Source organism: Hyla sarda, chromosome 3, assembly GCF_029499605.1.
Source record: "Hyla sarda isolate aHylSar1 chromosome 3, aHylSar1.hap1, whole genome shotgun sequence".
Taxonomy (NCBI): Eukaryota; Metazoa; Chordata; class Amphibia; order Anura; family Hylidae; genus Hyla; species Hyla sarda.
In genome coordinates, this window is record NC_079191.1 from 76,571,472 (window position 1) to 76,594,628 (window position 23,157).

A 23,157-nucleotide genomic window follows, 5' to 3' on the forward strand; every position below is an offset into this window, starting at 1 on the left:
TTCTCACTTTTACAGAATCACTTATATGAGGAGGCAACATACAACTACCGGGAAGTGAAGACAGATATCAGCGAAAAGGACGGTGGCTGGCTGGCTGACTCCGGTTTGCGCCATCCTGTTTGGAAGTGGTCCCCCGGGTTATCCTGGGGTTCTGCTCCGTTCAGGAGTGGGACCGCCTGTGTGCGAATTGCACATAGTGCGGACCCAGGTGCATCACACGCCATTACAGTGACCTGTCTCACCCGGGAAAAGCAAAGTATGTATGTTCCGCCTACCTCTTTAATATGAATACATGCAATTATGTTATTCTATGTAATATTGTGCACCTTGCATCAGGGCATTTCACAATGATTGCACTTTATGTACACCTACTGCCCTGATATGCCACTTGTATATGCTTATAGCACTTTTCCACTTTGTGATGTATAAATTTTTATGCTGACAATACACAATGATTTTATGTAATTAATTATCTCACTGCTGTACAACCAATGTATAAATACTTTGTCAGTACCACTTGTGTTAAGCTTGAGAAAGGCTGCAAGCAGGCAGCCGAAACGTCGCTATGCCGTCAGGCTAATAAATCCACCAAACTATTTTTGGTGTGCTGCAGAATTTTTGAAATTGAATATATATATATATATATATATATATATATATATATATATATATATACAGTTGTACCTTTTAAGGAAAATCCACCTATATAGCCAATTATAGGGTTTCTACTATAATTGTTGGATATGTGTTCCTTACACTGCAGATTTAAGTTTCTAGGTACTTATAAAGTCTTTTTCTCTTTTCTCTCTTTTAGTTAGAGTGTGTTTTAGTTAGTTGTATTTTAAACATCTTTATTTCTGCCAGTATTTGGATGTGTAGTGTTGATTTCTGCATTGGATATTAGGATATAACTCTTCCAAAATTCCTAAAATAGGTTGGTCTGTGGGTAGTTTATGAATGCATTTGGTCTCCGGTAGTACTGTTCAGCTAAGTGTCTATGCACCTGGTCTGTGAATATATTGTATTCACATGACCGCACGGTGGCAGCTTTTTTGGTCGACATTTTGGGTCTCAGATGCATGGTCTGCAGATTTTAACTGGTCGTATAACCTTTGGACCAAGTCCAATTCGACCCCAAAGCCACGAACCACAACAAATGGCGACGAGGATGGGAGTTATGAATATTAGTAATCAATTGACCAAATTAACAAATTTTCCTAACAACTATAACTCATTTATGAAGCTTTTATGTTAAGAAATATTTTTCTGATCATTAACTTAGTAGTCTTCAAGGGGCTTCTTAACTAAAACAGTGATTTGTATGTTGGATATTGGCAATGTTCTCCAATTATAAGAGGAAACATTAAACGTAATTCAGGGTCCTGTAGTAACACTACATATTTAAGGGTAACTTGAATTGCATACATGATAGTTATTTAGTGATTGTCACTGGCAATCAATAGCATTACTTTTCTAGGTAATGGTTGGTTGTATTGCATACATGATAGTTATTAGACACAGACTCTAAAGTATATTGAAAGTCTCCTGTGGTACATGTGTTGTTAGATTGTGATTGTACCTTTAGTTGTGTGTGCTATCTCTCCACTATATTCTCTAGTGTGAAAGGGCATACACACAAGTGTTTGTACGAGATACCCCAGTGTAGCCTGTTTGTGTATTGTCTTGCTATCTGATACTGTACTTGAGATTCTGTTGTTCATAATGAGTTTCCTTAGGAAGAAGTTGAGTGCATTGAGGGAGGAAAGAAGGCCCAAATTTTGGACTGTACCACATTGGGCTATCACTATGGGAAAATGGAGTGTTATAGCAGAAGAGCTTGTACGCTATGGTGCACCGGTGTACCCAGAGATGGGGGACGCGATAGGAGGTATGGCTCTGAAGCTTGATTTAGGGGTTTATCCCAAAAATGAGACCCGATCTGCGGCTGAAGTTGGTTGGATGCTTTTACATGCCCTAAAATGTGAGGTGCAGAGCAATGAGGCACTTGCGAAACAGTTGCATACAAAAACACAGAGTATTCTTGATAGAGATAGACAGATATGCATTTTGGAATCAGAGTAACTGGAATGGGAAAACCAATGTATAGAGCCTGGGTTCTCAACCCGTGGTACGCGTACCCCTAGGGGTACGCCACGGGTTGAGCGGGGGTACGCGAAAGTGCTGTCAAATACCGGCTACTGTAAGTTAGCTGCCTGGTTGCCGGGGAGACGTGTGACCTCCCCTGACGTTGCGCGGAGTTGCCGCACAGCTCAGGAAGACGTCACACGTCAGTGCAGCCCCACCAAACGTGACGTGCTGCATCAAGTAGCAGCGAACAGGGTCCCGCCGGAGGCCAGGTAAAAAGAATAAAAAAGTTACGGTAATAACTGTGTGGGCCAGAGGGGGTTGTATTGAACGGAGGGGGGATGTATTGAACGAAAGGGGGGGGGGGTGTATTGGACGGAGCACAAGGCATTAAGATAGAGGGGGAGAGGGATGGGGAGTAATAAAGCACAAGGCATTAAAATGTAATGCCTTGTGCTTTATTACTCCCCATCCCCCCTTATCCCCCCCCTCCGCCATTATCCCTTTCCCCCTCCATCTTCATGCCTTTTGCTTTATTACTCCTCATCCCCCCCTCTGCCATTGTCCCTCTCCCCCTCCATTTCATGATTAAATGGCAGAGGGGGGATGAGGAGTAATAAAGCACAAGGCATTAAGATGGAGGGGGAGAGGGATAATGGCGGAGGGGGGGGATAAGGGGGGATGGGGAGTAATAAAGCACAAGGCATTAAGATGGAGGGGGAGAGGGATAATGGCAGAGGGGGGATGAGGAGTAATAAAGCACAAGGCATTAAGATGGAGGGGGAGAGGGATAATGGCGGAGGGGGGGATGAGGTGGGATGAGGAGTAATAAAGCACAAGGCATTAAGATGGAGGGGGAGAGGGATAATGGCGGAGGGGGGATGAGGAGTAATAAAGCACAAGGCATTAAGATAGAGGGGGAGAGGGATGGGGAGTAATAAAGCACAAGGCATTAAAATGTAATGCCTTGTGCTTTATTACTCCCCATTTCCCCTCATCCCCCCCTCCGCCATTATCCCTCTCCCCCTCCATCTTAATGCCTTTTGCTTTATTTCCCCCTCATCCCACCTCCACCATTATCCCTCTCCCCCTCCATCTTAATCCTCTTGCACCATTCCCCCTTCCTCTGATCCCCTATTGCCATATCGGATAATAATGGCACAAGGGGATTAAGATGGAGGGTGGGAAAATGGCAAAAGGGGATTAATATGGAGGGAGGGGGTTGATTATCCCCTCTCCATCTTAATCCCCTTTTGCCATTTCCCCCCCTCCAATTTAATCCCCTTTTGCTATTATTCCTCCTCCATATTAATCCCCTTGTGCCATTATTCCCCCTCCATCTTAATCCCCTTTTGCCATTTTCCCCCCTCCATCTTAATCCCCATTTGCCACCCCCCTACATCTTAATCCCCTTGTGCCATTATTATCCGATATGGCAAAAGGGGATCAGAGAAAGGGGGAATAGTGCAAGAGGATCAGAGGGAGGGAGGAATAATGTCACAAGAGATTAAGATGGGGGGTTGTTTATTTTAATCCCCTTGTGTTATTGTTCCTCATCCATCTTAATCCCCTTGTGTTATTATTCCCCCTTCATCTTTATCCCCTTGTGCTATCATTCCCCAGTCCATCTTAATCCCCCTTTGCCATTTCCCCCCCTCCATCTTAATCCCCCTTTGCCATTCCCCCCTCCATCTTAATCCCCTTGTGTTATTATTCCCCCCTCCATCTTTATCCCCTTGTGCTATCATTCCCCCCTCCATCTTAATCCCCCTAAGCCATTATTCCCCCCTCCCTCTGATCCCCTTGTACCATTATTCCCCCCTCTCTCTGATCCCCTTTTGCCATGTTGGATAATAATGGCACAAGGGGATTAAAATGGAGGGGGGAATAATAACACAAGGGGATTAATATGGAGGGGGGGTTGGTTATCCCCTCTCCATCTTAATCCCCTTGTGTTATTATTCCCCCTCCATCTTAATCCCCTTTTGCCATTTCCCCCCCTCCAATTTAATCCCCTTGTGCTATTATTCCCTCTCCATCTTAATCCCCCTTTGCCATTTCCCCCCTCCATCTTAATCCCCCTTTGCCATTTCCCCCTCCATCTTAATCCCCCTTTGCCATTTCCCCCCTTCATCTTAATCCCCCTCTGCCATTTTCCCCAGTCCATCTTAATCCCCCTTTGCCATTTCCCCCCTCCATCTTAAGCCCCCTTTGCCATTCCCCCCTCCATCTTAACCCCCTTGTGTTATTATTCCCCCCTCCATCTTAATCCCCTTGTGTTATTATTCCCCCTCCATCTTAATCCCCTTTTGCCATTTTCCCCCCCTCCAATTTAATCCCCTTGTGCTATTATTCCCTCTCTATCTTAATCCCCCTTTGTCATTTCCCCCCTCCATCTTAATCCCCCTTTGCCATTTCCCCCCTCCATGTTAATCCCCCTTTGCCATTTCCCCCCTCCATCTTAATCCCCCTTTGCCATTTCCCCCCTCCATCTTAATCCCCCTTTGCCATTCCCCCCCCTCCATCTTAATCCCCCTTTGCCATTTCCCCCCTCCATCTTAATCCCCCTTTGCCATCCCCCCCCCATCTTAATCCCCTTGTGCTATTACTATCCAATATGGCTAAAGGGGATCAGAGGGAGGGGGGGAATAATGGTACAAAAGATTAAGATGGAGTGGGGAGGGGGGTTGATTATCCCCCCCCTCAATCTTAATCCCCTTGTGTTATTATTCCTCCTCCATCTTAATCCCCTTGTGCTATTATTCCCCCTCCATCTTTATCCCCTTGTGCTATTATTCCTCCTCCATCTTAATCCGCCTGTGCCATTATTCCCCCCTCTCTCTGATCCCCCTTTTGCCATATTGGATAATAATGGCACAAGGGGATTAAGATGGAGGGGGGAATAATAGCACAGGGGGATTATGAGGGGGGAATAATGGCACAAGGGGATTAAGATGGAGGGGGGAAAATAGCACAAGGGGATTAAGATGGAGAGGGGGGATAGTGGCACAAGGGGATTAAGATGGAGGGGGGGGGAATAGTGGCACAAGGGGATTAAGATGGAGGGGGGGGGAATAGTGGCACAAGGGGATTTAGATGGAGAGGGGGGGGGGTAGTGGCACAAGGGGATTAAAATGGAGGGGGGGATAATAGAACAAGGGGATTAAGATGGAGGTGGATAATAGCACAAGGGGATTCAGATGGAGGGGAAATGCATTAGTATAAAGGTAAGAACAAGCCTTTTATCCGCGGGTACCCCTCGCTCGCAAGTTCCGTGCGAGGGGGTACCCGCGGACATACTTTGAGGTTTTGGGGGTACAGTCGCCAAAAAGATTGAGAACCACTGGTATAGAGACTGATAACAAACTGGCTCAGTCTTATGCTGAGATCCAGGAGTTGAGGAATGAGATTGCTAAAAGCGAGTTCCCCAAAATGGTGTCTGTTCTGGCTTCTTCCCATAATTCACAGCCATATTCCACAGCAGATTTACCCTCTGAAAAGGTCTGTGTTTCAAGTGCAAATAAGGGGGCGCTAGAGAGTGAGATTGTAGAAGTTCCCAGTGTTTGTTTTCAATTGTGTAATAAACAGAAATCGAATAGCAACAAGGGGAAGTACAAAGCGAATTGGAGCAGTTTAAGAGTTGTTAGAATTGTGTCTCTAGCAGTGAAAAGGTATAGATCAGCTATGAAAAATGAGACCCAGATAGTAAATACGACTAAAAGGGTAAAGTCTTGTTTTGCATGTGGTGTTTCAGGCCATATCGCTAGATATTGTAAGGCACATGGTAACAAAACTAAACACTGTTCAGCTAAATATACTACATGTGGTCATAGTGGCCATATCTCCACCAAGTTGTTATTCTACTGGAAACATGATGCAGAGGAAGCCATGTAAATCCAGACAGACTGGGAAGGGAAATATACATTCTTCCTCCAAACAACAGTTTCCAGAGAAATCTCTCGGCTTCCAATATAAACCTTATGTGTTTGATCCTATGAAAGATGACATTGCAAAATACGTGTTCAAGGAGTTGTGTGCACAGGTAGCAATATTCTTACAGAAACCGTATATACAGGTGGAGGATCCCATGCCCCCTATTGGTCAAACGGGGGAAGGGAGACTAAAGAGTAAACAATGGCCACCTTCCATTTGCATGTAAATAATGTTTCACTTGTTTTGTCTTTCAGGAAAAAATGGAGACACATAAGATACTGACTGTGTGCAGCTAAACTTTCTTTTCTGGCCACTAGGGCCATACCATAGGCTTACATGTTAAATGACAATACTTTTGTTAGTTTGGGTTGACATTTACAGGAGCCTCCCCAAATTTGTGGGGAAAACAAATTAGTAATAAACTAACTAACACTTAATTTTTTTCAAGAAGTGGGGGAGGTTTAGTAAAAGCTAGTCCTTTCCACTAGAAGGCAATATGCCTAGAGGGACTGAGGTAACACTCACACTCACAAATTAGTTAGCAATGGTTGGAATAATGCTGGGAAAGTGAGTATGGATATGCAGAGTGGAGTACAACTGTGTTTAGTGTTGGGTTTTACCAAATTCCACTGATCAGCGCAGGCAGAAGGTAATCTCTGATGGGCCTGGAAATACTAAAATTGTATTGTTGGAAAGTGACTCTAGACCTGTTTATTTTCCATTCAGCAGATTAGTGGCAGTGTAACCCCGCACAACCCATGGACCTCCAATCAGAAGAATCCAAGCTCACCACAAACAGATGACCAGATGACCAATGCTTCTAATGGAGTGAAGAAGGCTACCCATTCCTCAGCATTCAATGATTGGAAGATGACAAGGATCAGGACTGGGTTTGGATGACATCGCGAGACAGGAGAACCCAGAACCAAAGGATTCCCTCCAACATATTTTGGAAAAGGCTTTTGGACACCACAAAGGACGTTTTAATTAAACTGTCTCCAGAGAAGCTAAAAATGAGGACAGTAGCTGGCAACAGTATAGTCGGTGCTATAGCTACATAGTGAACAATGTGGGTGACATAAACCATGATCTATGTAAGCTGACAGCAAGAATCTAGGGATACCTACTGTAAACTTATTAACTTGTGAATACTGAGTTTAGAGGATTAGCAATCCAGCATGCAACTCTAATGTGGTTTTCTGGTATTAGGATCAAGAGGTGGAATGTTCTGGACATGAAAATGACATACATTTTATTTGCTATATTTGTGATCCTAGACCAAGAAAGCCACATCGGTTTAGACAAAGGAAAGATGGAGTCTCTTACCTGGGATCTCCTAGTCATGTTCAAAGGGGGCAAATAGGTGGGATTTTGTAACATTAGACAAAGACCACCTGTGGGTGGGCTAAGGGGCGGAGAAAACATAAAAGCCCATTGAAAGGGGCCAAGCTCGCTCTTTCTCTTCCTGGGCTGCATACCAACACACCTTTCCATTTAACTTCCTGTTGGGCCTGAATCCTGAAACAAAGGACTGCAGCCTTTCCCCATGCCTGGCATTTGTTCATCATACTTGCAGTAAAAGGTTCCCCGAAGCTAAGTATTTCAGTATTATATTCTTTGTGTGAGATATATATATATAGTTGTATAACCCACCTATATAGCCAATTTTAGGGTTTCTACTATAATTGTATATGTGTTTCCTTACACTGCAGATTTAAGTTTATAGCTATTTATAAAGTCTTTTTCTCTTTTTTCTCTTTTAGTAAGAGTGTGTTTTAGTTAGTTGTATATTAAACATCTTTATTTCTGCCAGTATTTATATGTGTAGTGTTGATTTCTGCATTGGATATTAGGATATAACTCCTCCAAAATTCCTAAAATAGTCTGTGGGGAGTTTATGAATGCATTTGGTAGTACTGTTCACCTAAGTGTCTATGCACCTGGTCTGTGAATATATTGTATTCACATGACCGCATGGTGGCAGCCATTTTGGTCGGACATTTTGTGTCTCAGATGCATGGTCTGCAGATTTTAACTGGTCGTATAACCTTTGGAGCCAAGTCCAATTCGACCCCAAAGCCACGAACCACAACAGGTAGCAAGGAACAGGTACACAGTAATAGAGACACAGAACTTTCACTATGGTAATAGACAACCAAAGATCCGGCAGGGAACCAAGGGAGGAGCTGATATTTAAGGACCAGGGTGCAGGTGTAGACACTTAATTAAATGAGCACTGGCCCTTTAAGAGTGAGAGCTCCAACGCGCGTGCCCTGGGAGGCGGGGGCACGTGCGCCGGGGCTACGCGGACACGGAGATGTGGGAGGTGAGTGACAAGCTGGGATTCGCATGCGTGCACGTCCCGTGATGCGAAACCCAGCCCCGCCAGCAGCGGGGACATGAGCAAAGAGCGCTTACGGCCGGCATGTCCACTGCACATTTCTTGTCTTGCCAGAGAGCCGGAGCACAGGCATTACAAAAGTATTGGCACATCCTAGCAATACTTCATCTTTAAGTTTATATTACTGACACTTTCAAAGGTATAGGTAATATCCTTGTAGTATAGTTAATTAAATAAATGTATAATTGTACAATGCGTTTTGAAAAGTCTTTAGACCCTTTCACTTTTTTTTAACCTTTTGTTATGTTATGTTGAGGCCTTGTGCTCAAATAAAAAAAAATCTTAAATCCCCCCCCCCAATCATTCTGCACTCAATATCCTGTAATAAATATGTTAACATAGAAATTTTGAAATTTTGCTAATTTAGTACAAAGAAAAACTAAACTTTTACATGGACATAAGTATTCAGTTAATATACATTATATATATATATATATATATATATATATATATATATCTATATATGAACCACTTTAGTTTTATTCACCTGAATTTTGAGTGCTGCAATCTCCTTTGTGAATACCTCTAGCTGTAGCCGTGACCTGGCTTTTTGGATTGCGGGCACCTGCATCTGTTCATACCGGTAGTGCTGCTTCAGAACCTCTTCTTTCTACTATATATATATATATATATATATATATATATATATATATATATATATACCGAAGTCACCTGTGGGAAATTCAATTTATTGGACATGAATTAAAAACACACATCCCTGATTATATAAGGTCTCACAGCTGACTATGCATATCAGGGAGAAAAAAAAAAGCCATGATGGGTAAGCAACTGCCTGTAAAGCTCAGGGACAGGATTGTGTCAAGTCACAGAACTGGAACAAGAAAAACTTTTGCTGCACTAAAAGTTCCAAAGAGCACAGTGGGAACAACCAGGACTCTTTCTAAAGCTGGCAACACCACCAAACTAAGTAATCGGAAGAGGAGTTTTGGTGGTCCAGCACAAGGTGTACCGGCTGCCTATGCAATACTTACTTGGGTGGCTGAAGTATCATAAGATTTATTTTCTGGACAGTAGAAATGTGTTTTAGGTGCTGAATAGAAGGACTGTATGCCTGTATTTTGTACATTTCAACCACAGTATGCAGTGGTTAAAAACTTTGTTAAAAAATTGTCTTACATTTCATTTGCACAATAGGAAGAGAGCAGAATATGTTCACATGTCAAGCTCCTGGCCAATAGCTGCAGGAGGTGTTATCTCGACCGTCCTAGTCCAAGCTTATAGGTGGAACTTCTTTTCTCTTTGAGGATAGTCCTGACCAAAGTCAGTAGGGCTTTTGTTGCTCGGCAACTTCTTTCACAACACCTAAAAAGACTGCATTAGTGAGCCTAGGTAACCCAAAGGTTAAGTATACCTTTTTACAAATGGAACACAATCCATCCTGTTTGCCTAGCCCACTGTCCTGCTGCAAAGATTAACCCCTTAACGACGCAGGACGTATATTTACGTCCTGCGCCGGCTCCCGCGATATGAAGCGGGATCGCGCCGCGATCCTGCATCATATCGCGTCGGTCCCGGTGCTCATCAACGGCCGGGACCCGCGGCTAATACCACACATCGCCGATGTATTAACCCTTTAGAAGCGGCGGTCAAAGCTGACCGCCGCTTCTAAAGTGAAACTGAAAGTGATCCGGCTGCTCAGTCGGGCTGTTCGGGACCGCCGCGGTGAAATCAGCTGACCGAACAGCTGACCGGACACCGGAAGGGCCCTTACCTGCCTCCTCGGTGTGCGATTGACGAATGACTGCTCCGTGCCTGAGATCCAGGCAGGAGCAGTCAAGCGCCGATAATGCTGATCACAGGCGTGTTAATACACGCCAGTGATCAGCATAGGAGATCAGTGTGTGCAGTGTTATAGGTGCCTATGGGACCTATGACACTGCAAAAAAAAATGTTAAAAAAAAGTGTTAATAAAGGTCATTTAACCCCTTCCCTAATAAAAGTTTGAATCACCCCCCTTTTCCCATAAAAAAAAAAAACAGTGTAAAAAAATAAATAAATAAACATATGTGGTATCGCCGCGTGCGTAAATGTCCAAACTATAAAAATATATAATTAATTAAACCGCACGGTCAATGGCGTACGCGCAAAAAAATTCCAAAGTCCAAAAAAGCGTATTTTGGTCACTTTTTATACCATTAAAAATGGAATAAAAAGTGATCAAAAAGTCCGATCAAAACAATAATCATACCGATAAAAACTTCAGATCACGGCGCAAAAAATGAGTCCTCATACCGCCCTGTATGTGGAAAAATAAAAAAGTTATAGGGGTCAGAAGATGACATTTTTAAACGTATAAATTTTCCTGCATGTAGTTATGATTTTTTCCAGAAGTGCGACAAAATCAAACCTATATAAGTAGGGTATCATTTTAACCGTATGGACATACAGAATAATGATAAGGTGTAATTTTTACCGAAATATGCACTGCGTAGAAATGGAAGCCCCCAAAAGTTACAAAATTGCGTTTTTTTTTCAATTTTGTCGCACAATGATTTTTTTTCCGTTTCGCCGTGCATTTTTGGGTAAAATGACTAATGTCACTGCAAAGTAGAATTGGCGACGCAAAAAATAAGCCATAATATGGATTTTTAGGTGGAAAATTGAAAGGGTTATGATTTTTAAAAGGTAAGGAGGAAAAAACGAAAGTGCAAAAACGGAAAAACCCTGAGTCCTTAAGGGGTTAAATTAACTCTTCAAAAAAAGTTGTGAGGAAGTGAGCAGCTAAAATAAGTTCTACAAGGGCTTTATTGACAATATACTGGATTCTTTTCCCTCAGGTCCTGGTCCAGTGCCTCACTGTTGAGTTGGTGAACTTCTCTTTGATGGGCCATTCTAATTGCCATGTTGCAGCATTTTCCATAAAAAGTAAGCGATGTTCTGCAGTTTACTACGGTTCCCCCCCTGTAAAGATCCTTCTAGTTAGCTCAAGAAATCAAGACACATGCTAGTGCATCAGAGATTCAGTCTACATCTACAATTTTACAGACCTATGTAAAGACATATGCAAAAGTACCAAAGCTAAAAGCATAGTCTGTGGTCAACGCACAACCTTAAATTGACTACAGGTCCCTTCTGCTTCTCTTGAAACAAAAGTGTAGTGCCACAAAATGCAAGCTGCATTCAAAGTATCTGCATTGTATTGAACTGCTTCAGGAGAACAGTAGTTGTTCACCAAAAACCCTGGCTGAGGTCTTTTTCCTGGGTTTTGTGTAAGGGTAACAGCTTTATTGAAAAAAAAGGCCATTGTGGGGTCTGCTGAGGAATTTTGGGTTATACCACTAAGCTAAGTGACACATTGGGGTAGTAATAGAAGGGACTAAGAAACCAATGGTCTCTCTGGCTGAGCTCCAAAGATTCTGTGCACAGAAGGTCATCCATCACTGCAGCACTTACCAGTCTGGGCTTTATGGTAAAGTGGCCTGAAAGAAACCTCTCCTCAGTAAAGATACATGAAAGCCACATTAAGTTTCCAAATATTCACCTAAATTACTCTAACTGTGAGGAACAAGATACTCTGGTCTGGTAAAACCAAGATTTAACTTGTTGGCCTCAATTCTAAGCATCATGCCTGAAGGAAACCAGGCACTGCTCATTAGCTGTCCGATACATCCCTACAAAGGTGGTGGCAGCATCATACTGTGGGGACTTGCAGGGTTGAGGGAAAGCTAAATGGAGCAAGGTATAGCGATATTAATATTGGAAACCTGATCTAGAGTGCTGTGGACCTCAGCCTGGGGTGAAGGTTTACCTTCCAGCAAGACAATGGGAGAGATTTATGAAAACCTGTCCAGAGGAAAAGTTGCCCATAACAACCAATCAGATCGCTTCTTTCCTTTTTCAGAGGCCTTTTCAAAAATGGAAAAGCGATCCGATTGGTTGCTATGGGCAACTAGGCAACTTTTCCTCTGGACAGGTTTTGATAAATCTCCCCCAATGACCATGAAAGTACACAGCCAAGACAACACGGGAGTGGTTTAAGGACAATGCTTTGAAGGTCCTTGAGGGGCCCAGCCAGAGCCCTGGCTTGAACCCAATGAAAACATTTCTGGCGACATCTAAAAATGGCTTCCATTAATGATCACCATCCAACCTGACAGATTCTCTAAATGAATTGTGTGCTTTTATGTACTATATTACAACCACCATGCACTACTTTTTGTACTTTTGTGTAAAGATTTTTTGTTGCCAAAAGATCAGAACTTTAACTTGCAAAAGGAAAACCATTCATTCACTGTGCAGAATATCTTGCATGTTAGGTTTTAGAATAAATGCCAAAAACTGCTCAACTCCCTCATGTGTCCTCTGGCAGGGGTGATGTGAAAAGGCTGAGGTGATTCCGGGGCTGATTTAAGAGACCAAGAAGAAAGACAAAGTCCCAATTGTTAGAATAAGACATGTTTACAGCTATATCGAGAGAAGACGATCATATAATTATAAAAAGTACATGTTAGGCTGTGTGCACATTTTGTTTTATCTTTAGATTATCTATAGGTGTAGGTATGCAGCCTGCATTTGGTGGAAGGCTCATAAGTAATGTGAACAGAGCCTTTAAGGGGTACTTTGGAAAACTTCTTCTGGAGCATAAAGCAGCTGGGGGGGGGGGGATCAAGTGGTGTTTGTTAGGGGGTCAGGAGGCTACGAACAACCCCAATAAGACCTTACTCCTTACGTTTAACATACAGAATAGAAGGCTTCCTGCCTGCCTGCCTTTAATCCATCGATGCAGAAAAAGCATTTGATAGGGTCCACCGGTCTTTCCTTGCCCCCTAGACAAGATAATGGCTCTTTATGGTGATCCCTCAGCCCGAGTTCAGGTCAATGGCCTCTTATCTACTCTTCTATGCATTGGTTATGGCCAGGGCTCAAGTCCTGCAGGAACGAAGTTCCTGCACTTTTTCCACAGTAGGAACACAGTTCCCATTACCAGGACCAGCCCTTGAGTGTGAGTTCCCACACTTTTTTTCCCTGGTTATGGCACCAGACAGGGTTGCTCACTCTCCCCACTGCCCTATGCCATTGTGATGGAGCATTTGGCAGTGGCTGTGGAACGAAATTATATCCAGTGTATTGCTTAGGGCTCTAACCTTTACGAGCATGATTTCCTGGTCTACAAAACATATCTGCATATCTCCATTCTCTCCCTAAAGAACTGGACAGGTTTGGCCAAGTTAGCTATTTTAAGGCCAATTATGATAAGACTGAAGCTTTAAATATAGTAGTGTTTGCCCGTTACTCTCCTCCCTTTCTTTATACCTCTCGCATCTCCATCCCCCTTATTTTGTTTGTTTCTTCTGTTTTTTTTCCTCTACACCTGGCACTGTCCCTATTGGGTATTTGCTTAATCATTGGTTCAACAGAGTTGATCTAAATATTTGACTACGTCCCAATGCTATGTATGTTCTTATGTTACATGCCTAAATTGCTATATGTTCTGTTATACTGTGGCCTTCTATTTGTTGTATTGTATGCCTTTTTCTTCAAGAGCCTTTTAAATAAAGCCTTACAAAAGTTTTTTCAAATGAGCATACATACATTCCATCTGACAGCTATCTCTTCCTGATCAGGCAGTTATGTGTTCTGGATGGAGAGGGTAAGCCATTTTTAAGCCAAAATTTACATTTTTATCCATTTGAAAACACGTGCATGCTCAGCCAAGCTGACCATACATTTGTATTGGGAGATTGGAAGCTATCCCAAAGCAAAGGTAAAGAGAGACCATATGGGTCCTGATTGTTTCTATCCATTTGAAAGCACATGCATGCTCGGCCAAGCTGACCATACATTTGTATGGGGAGATTGGAAGCTACCCAAAATCACAGGTAAAGAGAGACCATATGGGCCCTAAGGGGCCCATATGGTGTCTCTTCACGTGTAATTTGGGATTGACCTTCCAATACCCTGCAATAGTTAACCCCTTAAGGACCAAGCCCATTTGCACCTTAAGTTAACCCCGTCCTTACAAAGTAAAATTGGTGGCGGAAAAAAAAAAAGCCATAATATGAGTCTGTAGGTGCAAAATTTAAAGCATTATGATTTTTAGAAGGTGATGAGGAAAAAAATAAAATGCAAAAATGAAAAAAAAACTGCATCCTTAAGGGGTTAAACTGATTTATATTTTAGTTGAATGCTAGTGAACTAGAACTCTCTGTATGCCCTTACACCATAACAGAATGCTATGACATTTAGGTTTCCTATACATAGGCCCGACTGCTTTAAGAAGAAAGCGGTTTCTATTTTATTCCTCGCTGAAATGAATTTTATACTGAACCGCACAGTCAACAGCTTTCTTCTTGTTTTTCTGTAGAAGCTGTGGCGCCTCTATGAACCTTAAGATGAATACGTCCTGCTGACATGAAGTACAAGAATATACTTCTATAGAAAATCGAATTGGCTTTGGAAGTCATATACATTCTGGGAAATATGTGTTTACTCTTTAATCCTATTTTCCTTCCCAGAGGTCAGAGGCAAATAAGACTATATAACTATGTTTCTACACTTTGACTGAACGTTGTAGACGATGTAGTAGCTGCATGTTAATACAATCAGTGTATATGTCCGACGAGACAAGATATTTGGCTCCCAGTCATGTGTCTGGGTTTATATATAGCAGAAGGGAACCAATAATCTGGGGGCATCATAAGATCCTACAGTGTCCTTGAAACCTTGGTAATTGTATGACTTTTAAACTTTTTTACATAACTCCTTCTCCAAAAAAAAAAAAAAAAAACAACAACAAACAAACAAAAGAAAACAAAACAAAAAAGAAGGAAGATGACAATGAATAAAGCAGAAAAAAAATTGATTTGCCCAGTTGTCCATAGCAACCAATCAGATCTCTTCTTTCATTTTTCAGAGGCCCTGTTGATAATGAAAGAAGCGATCTGATTGGTTGCTATGGGCAACTGGGCAACTTTCTCTCTGGACAGGTTTTGATAACTCCCCCAATAGGTGAAAGGTCATAGAGATTAATTAAGACATTAAAGGGCATTAAAGGGGCTCACCGGTTCTTAAACATCTTATCCGCTATCCAAAGGATAGGGGATAAGATGCCTGATCGCGGGAGTCCCGCCGCTGGGGACCCCCGGGATCATGCACGTGGCACCCCATTTGTAATCAGTCCCCGGAGCGTGTTCGCTCCGGGTCTGATTACGGGCGACTACAGGGCGGGCGGCGTGTGACGTCACGCCTGCGCCGGTGTGTGACAGCTATCACGCCCCCTCCCGTAGGCTTGCATTGAGGGGCGGGCGCAGGCGTGACGTCACACGCCGCCCGCCCTGTAGTCGCCGATAAGGTGGATAACCCCTTCCCTAAGAAAAGTTTGAATCACCCCCCTTTTCCCATTTAAAAAAATATCCAAAGTCCAAAATAGTGTATTTTTGGTCACTTTTTATACCATAGAAAAATGAATATAATGCGATCAAAAAGTCTGGTCAAAACAAAAATAGTACCGATAAAAATGTCAGATCACGGGGCAAGAAATGAGCCCTCACGCATCTCTGTGTGCGGAAAAATAAAAAAGTTATAGGGGTCAGAAAAGGGCATCAATTTTTGTGCATGTAGTTATGATTTTTTCCAGAAGTAAGACAAAATCAAACCTATATAAGTAGGGGATCATTTTAATCCTATGGACCTACAGAATAAAGAGAAGGTGTCATTGTTACAGAAAGAATGCACTGCATAGAAATGGAAGCATCCAAAATGTACAAAATGGCGTTTTTTTTTTCAATTTTGTCGCACAATGATTTTTTTTTCCCGGGGGTAAAATTACGTCATTACAAAGTAGAATTGGTAGTGCAAAAAATGCATCATATGAGTCTGTAGTGCAAAATTGAAAGGGTTATGATTTTTAAAAGGTGAGGAGGAATATACGAAAGTGCAAAAATGGAAAAACCCGGAGTCCCCAAGGGGTTAAGGGGCTAAGGAGAATGTCCGCAACTTCCCAAACCTATTTGAATATTGACTAAAAATAGAGAAAAGATTGTTTACAAATATATTTTTACAGAATGTAAAGTGCTTTCCTACTGTGTATAAATACATAGAAATCTAAAAATGGAAGCTCATAGATGTAACCTCTCCACAGCTTTATAGGAAGTGTAAAAAATTAAGAGGCCCATATGGTCTCTCTTTTCTATATGAGGAAACCAGTACAATAAATTAAAGGGGTTATCCAGCATAAGGTGTCTTAAGTATCTACCTGTCAGACTGTAATAGACATACTTAGGATGGATCTGTGCTTGTGTTGGGGCTAAATGGTGATGTTGTGAGTCCACATAAGGCTGTTGCTTTCATTTAGTAAAATGGCTATTTCCTGTTGGAATTTTCTCAGGTTCCCTTATTTGTAAATGGGAAGTGAAGCATCTCCCTCCAACACATCAGTAACCTCTCCCCCCTTATTGTAGCACAGCTGGGCCCCCTTCTATGCGTGCTGTAATGAAACTAAAATTCCCTGCAGCCCTGTGGAGAATGATCTGCCTCCCACCCAGCGGTTGATCCACCCATTGAAGTACAGACATGCTCCCTTTCAACACTCGCTGCAACCTGGGAAAAGCTGAGGTGGCACTCATTTTGTATGCTGCTAAAATGAACATCGGGGCAAACATCACAAAAGAATTGTGAGACCATCCATCAAACACAGGTACAGACACCATATTATGAATTACACTAACTTTACAGCCCCTGTAGCACAGTCAAATAAAAAAAATCCTGGAATACCCCTTTAAGCATTTAAGCTGAGGGCTCCATTATAGATTTCTCATTTGGGCCCAGCATTTGCGCCACTGTTTCTTAGAAAGTTTCATCTGTTTCTGTAAAACTACTAATCCTAATGCTATTTTCCCCAAGTATATCTGATGGTGAATTGATCTTGTGTTCAGCTATGACCTCATAGGGTGTACACAGAGCAAGCTTCTGTTATTTGCCACATTGTGTACAGGAAGCCAGTGAAAGGATAACATGTAATATGCCTCCTCTCTCCTCGCTACCCTATCTTCAAACACTCCATGACAATAAAATCACTTTGTTTCCAAACAAAGGTCTAATTGTATCCTCCTCCTACTCTGGCATTAGGCAGCGCGTAGTCAATATATTTTGGACTCCTGCCTAGTCAACACTAAGGTTAGGAGAGCACTCCATGTTCTCCAAGGTCACTGCTTGTCATGTTCTTTCTTGAAATTATAGATATTGTTCAGTGTTCTAGAATGTTCATAGCTGGAGGGATTTCAGATCAAGCAGGGCAAAGGTCCTTTATGGCCCACAAAATTTGTGAACATGCATAAATGTTCTCTTTGAAGGGAAACATTATGCACTTCAGACTGTTCTACACTCCTTACATTTTATTAAATTAAGACCATGCTTCAAATAAAAGGATTATATAACTGCACCTAAAGGTATTCTGATGTCAGGTGAAAAAAAGATGCTGCAGAATCATATAGCATTGCTAGGCCATTTTTTACTGATAGGTTTTCACTGTATTGATGGGCAAAATAGTGTATCCTACTATGTTATTGTACCATATCAAAGAAATGGAAACCTGACGCGCTCCATTAAAATCGATGGGACGTGCAATATGTGTTCGGCTTCTGTTTTGATCCATTGGAAATGTATTTCATCATAGATCAGTCAAACAAACGCCTTGAGCCTAGTGTGAGTCTATTACTCATATTGTAGTACAAAAACAATTCCTAACATCTGTATCTATACAATATAGCCTTGAAGCAGGGAATGTGGGGGATAGTGTAGGCATGGCTTGTAGTGAGAGGTCTCTATGTGATATACAGTGTTATAAGGGAACAATAATATATTCTCAGTGCATGTTCTCTCTCCAATACAAAAAGCTTGCCAGTGGGTAAAACATATGAGGTGCCTGTCGCTTCCTTTGGCAGGAGGTTAAAGGAGTTATGTGCTGAAAAATAACACATCCCTTATCCAAAGGATTCGAGATTAGTTATGGATCGCAGGGGTCCGAGCACTGGGACTCCCCGCGATCTCCTGATCTAGGCCCCGGCAGTCTGCTGGAAGGGAGGCATGCCAAGCCCTGGACGCCCCCTCCATGTATCCCAGGAGATCACGGGGGTCCCATCGGTCGGACCTTCCGCGATCTATAATAATCCTCTATCCTTTGGATAGGGGATAAGTAATTTTTTTGCTGCACTACTCCTTTAAAACAAAAATCCCCCTACAGCCCACCTGAAAGTGACATAACAAATACAAGGTCTGTCCAGAATGTATCTAGTTATTGTTATAAGGGGAACAGGTTGAGCAAAACTGATAAAACCTGCATGCCAAGGAAACTGAAATGCGCATGCGTGAACATTAACAACTTCACGGTAACCATCAATAGGGGGCATTATATGCCATTGAGTGAGCATGTGTTCTGTGTGGCTGTTGCATACAAAATGACTAAGCAAGTTTTGCATTAGGCCTGACCATTCCTCTGTGAAAACTATTCGAACGATCTTAAAGGCTTACAGGGATGATAAAATAAGTGCAGTACAAGTAAAAGTGTGACATAAATGCCTTTAAAGGGGTATTCCGGGCTTAACTAACTTTTAACTATCCTGCCCATTCTGAATAATTATGCTAGTTTTACATTTACTTGCTATACCGCTCTGCCGTGGATCAACTTCTTTTTCATCATTATATGGTCCCCCCAGGTCTAGCGTTTCCTTTTAGATCCTGATGACGTTCGTCTCACAATCCTTTGCAGCTCGAGACAGCAGCTGGTATCAGGGGGCTTGGCTTTTTCCTGTATTTCCTCACAAGCCAGCCCGCTGATGACATTTGCGGTCCATCTGTATGTCATGACGTGCCGGCGTTCCTTGCATGATTGCCGAGATCACGGGGACACCGGCACGTCAGGTCGTACAGATGGACTGCAAATGTCATCAGGAGGCTGACTTGTGAGGAAATACAAGAAATAGCCAAGCCCCCTAATACCAGCTGCCACCTTGAGCCGCATAGGATTGTGAGACGAACGTCATCCATACCTAAATGGAAACGCTAAACCTGGGGGGACCATATAATGATGAAAAAGAAGACGATCCATGGCAAAGCGGTATAGCAAGTAAATGTAAAACTAGCATAATTCTTCAGAATGGGCAGGATAGTTAAAAGTTAGTTAAAGGGGTACTCCCGTGGAAAACTTTTTTTCTTCTTAAATCAACTGGTGCCAGAAAGTTAAACATATTTGTAAATTACTTCTATTAAAAAATCTTAATCCTTCCAGTACTTATTATTAGCTGCTGAATGCTACAGAGGAAATTCCTTTCTTTTTGGAAAAACTGATGACATCATGAGCACAGTGCTCTCTGCTGACATCTCTGTCCATTTTAGCAACTGTGCATAGCAGATGTATGCTAAGAGCAGCATGGTGGCTCAGTGGTTAGCACTGCTGCCTTGCAGTGCTGGGGCCTTGGGTCCAAATCCCACTAAGGACAACAATAAATAAAGAGTTATTATTATTATTATTATTATTATTATAATAATGACATCAGCAAAGAGCACAGTGCTTGTGATGTCATCAGAGAGAATTCCAAAAAGAAAAGAATTTCCTCTGTAGTATTCAGCAGCTAATAAGTACAGGAAGGATTAAGATTTTTTAATAGAAGTAATTTACAAATCTGTTTAACTTTTTGGCACCAGTTGATTTAAAAGAAAAAAGGTTTTCACCGGAGTACCCCTTTAATGTTGTAGCCCCTCAAAATAACTCAACACACAGCCATTATTGACAGCCATTATTGACTAAACCTTGGCAACAAAAGTGAGTACTCAATTATGTGAGATACTGTAGATAGAATGTATATACTGTAGCTGTTAAAATGTAACCTTGATCAGTATTCAGATATAGCATTGATCAATATACAGATAGATACTTGTATAGCAACACATTCAGATATACAGTAAGTCATTGATCATTATTTAGATATACACTATACAGCAACATCAATATCACTACAAGATAACCATAAATAGTGCTCAGAAATATCATTATACCGAAGTGATTGTCTAATATTGAGCACAGTCTAAAATGATTACAGATGATGTATTGTTGTGCCTGGACAAGAGAATGAGGAATAGCTCATAACCATCCAGTCTCAAATAATAGACCAGCAAAAACATGAATAACTTATCTGAAAACAACAATGGCACTGGTAGCGTTTATATGTCATGGAGAATAGCGCTGGTGGCATCTGTGCAGGAGCACCACAGTCCCTGCTAGTCCCAATTACATAGATATCTGTATCTACCTGCTCCTATTATATGTCATTGAATGACTCTGTCACCGTGGAGTAATAGCTATAGATCCTAATTTGCATATTGACTCTGATCAAAATAGAAATTTTTCACGTATTGGAGGTGTTTTTTTTTATATAAAATATTTTTTATTTGACATATTAAAAGTTATAGCAAAAAGAAGAATAAAGCAGGCACTACTTTAAAGTCCTCAAACACTGTATCCCCGAGCGATGCGCTGCTACTGCTTCTTCTCTGTGTGTGGTGTCAGCGGTGCTGCGTCCCGTGACAAGTAAAGATAAATCCAAGCAAAAAGAGAAAGTCGGACGGCAACCCGCTGTGTTCCACGATGCTTTATTCAGAGACAATGGGTGCAAACGACATACAGGCAACACGATAGAGCGACGTTTCGCTATATATCACGAAACGGCGCTCTATCTTGTTGCCTGTATGTCGTTTGCACCCATTGTCTCTGAATAAAGCATCGTGGAACACAGCAAATTGCCGTCCGACTTTCTCTTTTTTGCTTGGATAATAAAATGTATGTTTTAATGCATTAATGCAGCATTGTATTATCATATTGGGCCTCATTTACTAAGCTGAAACCGACCAGTTTTTGTCTGGTTATTTTGTCTGAGACATGTCTGCGCCAGTGTGCGCCAGTGTGCGCCTGAAAAATCCGGCAAACCCGAAAAGGGGCGTGGTCTGTCTGAAAATGGGGCGTGGCCGGCCAAAAAGGGGCGTTGTTTCCCAACCCGACCGATTTACTATGGAATTCACAGAAAATCCTGTGGGTAAATGGCTGGAAATATCAACCTAGAAAAAGCTGGTCAGAAAATGTTCCCGACTTTTCCCAATAGTGAATAGAGAGGAATCCTGCATGTCTGAAACAACTTTTCCCACTAGTAAAAACCCAAAACTCTTAGTAAATGAGGCCCATTATCTTTTGGTCAGTCTTATGGGGGCCAAGTTCTAGAAGGCCTTCAACAAGAGAAGGTTGAACATGTATGAGCTGCAATCTCCAAAGATTGGGGACTGACAATTTGAGAACTAGAAGATGACCTGGGGATTCCAAAAACAGCAGTGTCAAGATGGAAAAGGAGCTGGGAGGTCCCATAGGGCCTATTGTGAAGGGGACTGAGGTGTTATTCTTTCTTGTATCTTCTTCAATAAATTATTTTTTTCCCTGGTTGGATACTTCCTAGCCAAAAACAACTCATTCACCATCCACAGGGGATAGGCATCTGATTGCGTGGGTCCGACTGCTGGGGCCCCTGTGATCTCCAGAATGAGGCCCCAGCTCTCTCAGCTGTATAGTGCAGCAAATGGCATGTACTATCTGCCACTCCATGCACTGTCTATAGGAGTGCCTGAGATACCAGAGTACACCACTCAGGTATCTCCAGCACCCCCATAGACAGTGCATGAAGCTTGTGCTGTCTGCTGCTTACGCCGCTGCAAGATGAGCGCACAATTTCTGGAGATGTCGGGGGCCCCAACAGTCAGACTCCTGACGTTCAGATACTTCTCCCCTATCCTTTGGATAAGGCATAAGTTGTTTTTGGCTGGAGAACCCCTTTAAGTAAAAAAAAAAAAAAGTCACAATTGAATGCTAATGAAAACAATGAGACCTGTTGTACTATTAGTTTCCCTACAATTTTTGTACAAAAATATGGGAGAAACTCTGTCCGACCACCCAATATAGGTGAATGAAACCTCAGATGCCCTTATAATGGCTTTCTAACTTAGGTTTAGTGTTCCTTTAAATACATTACACAGGTGCCTGGTGGCATGAGTAACAGTGAAAACCAGTTTCACCGCCCATAGTTAAGTGTGTGCAGAAGGTTCAAATTCAAGTTGTTCTTATCTCAGAAGTTTCTATATTGTTCTCTTCTTATCTTTATTACTTTCTCCTTATCTTCATTGTTGTGAGATAAGTAAAGCCAGCACTTCAGACATAGGCATGCACAGGACTTCAGCTCTATTTGTAATAATAGCAGATCGCTTTGTATAAAGCTATAATACAGTACATTGCCTACACAGTATTATTACCTACATAGTATTATTTACTATATTATTACCTACATAGTATTACTTACTATATTATTACCTACATAGTATTATTTACTATATTATTACCTACATAGTATTATTTCATGTTTTAAATTTTAATTATTTATCAAAAAGAAAAGAAAATTTCTACACCAGCACAGACGGGGGTTCTTTACTGTAAGAGCAGTGAGACTATGGAACTCTCTGCCAGAGGAACTGGTCATGGTGAATTCAATAAAATAGTTTAAGGGTCTATTCACATGTACAGGATCCTGCGCAGATTTGATGCGCAGGATTTGTAACTGCAGATTAGAAGCATCAAATCTGCGCAGGATACTGTACATGTGAATACACCCTAAAAGGGGAAAGGGACCTGGAGAGTAATAATAATACAAGTTATGTATACTAGATTTATAGGGACAGAACATTGATCC

The 23,157-nt window shown here is 41.9% G+C and overlaps 1 long non-coding RNA gene across 3 annotated transcripts in view; it reads left to right on the plus strand.

The window, feature by feature from the left end:
- LOC130361419 (uncharacterized) overlaps positions 1-8,621 on the plus strand; it is a 33,046-nt gene extending 24,425 nt beyond the window's left edge. For 2 of the 3 annotated variants that reach the window (XR_008890998.1, XR_008890996.1), the window contains 2 exons: positions 16-256; positions 6,745-8,621. This is a non-coding gene — a long non-coding RNA (uncharacterized LOC130361419). Of the gene's footprint in view, positions 1-15; positions 257-1,736; positions 1,853-6,744 lie in introns of those variants that run through there. The other variant, XR_008890997.1, reaches the window with a different exon arrangement.
- The last annotated feature ends 14,536 nt before the right edge of the window (positions 8,622-23,157 follow it).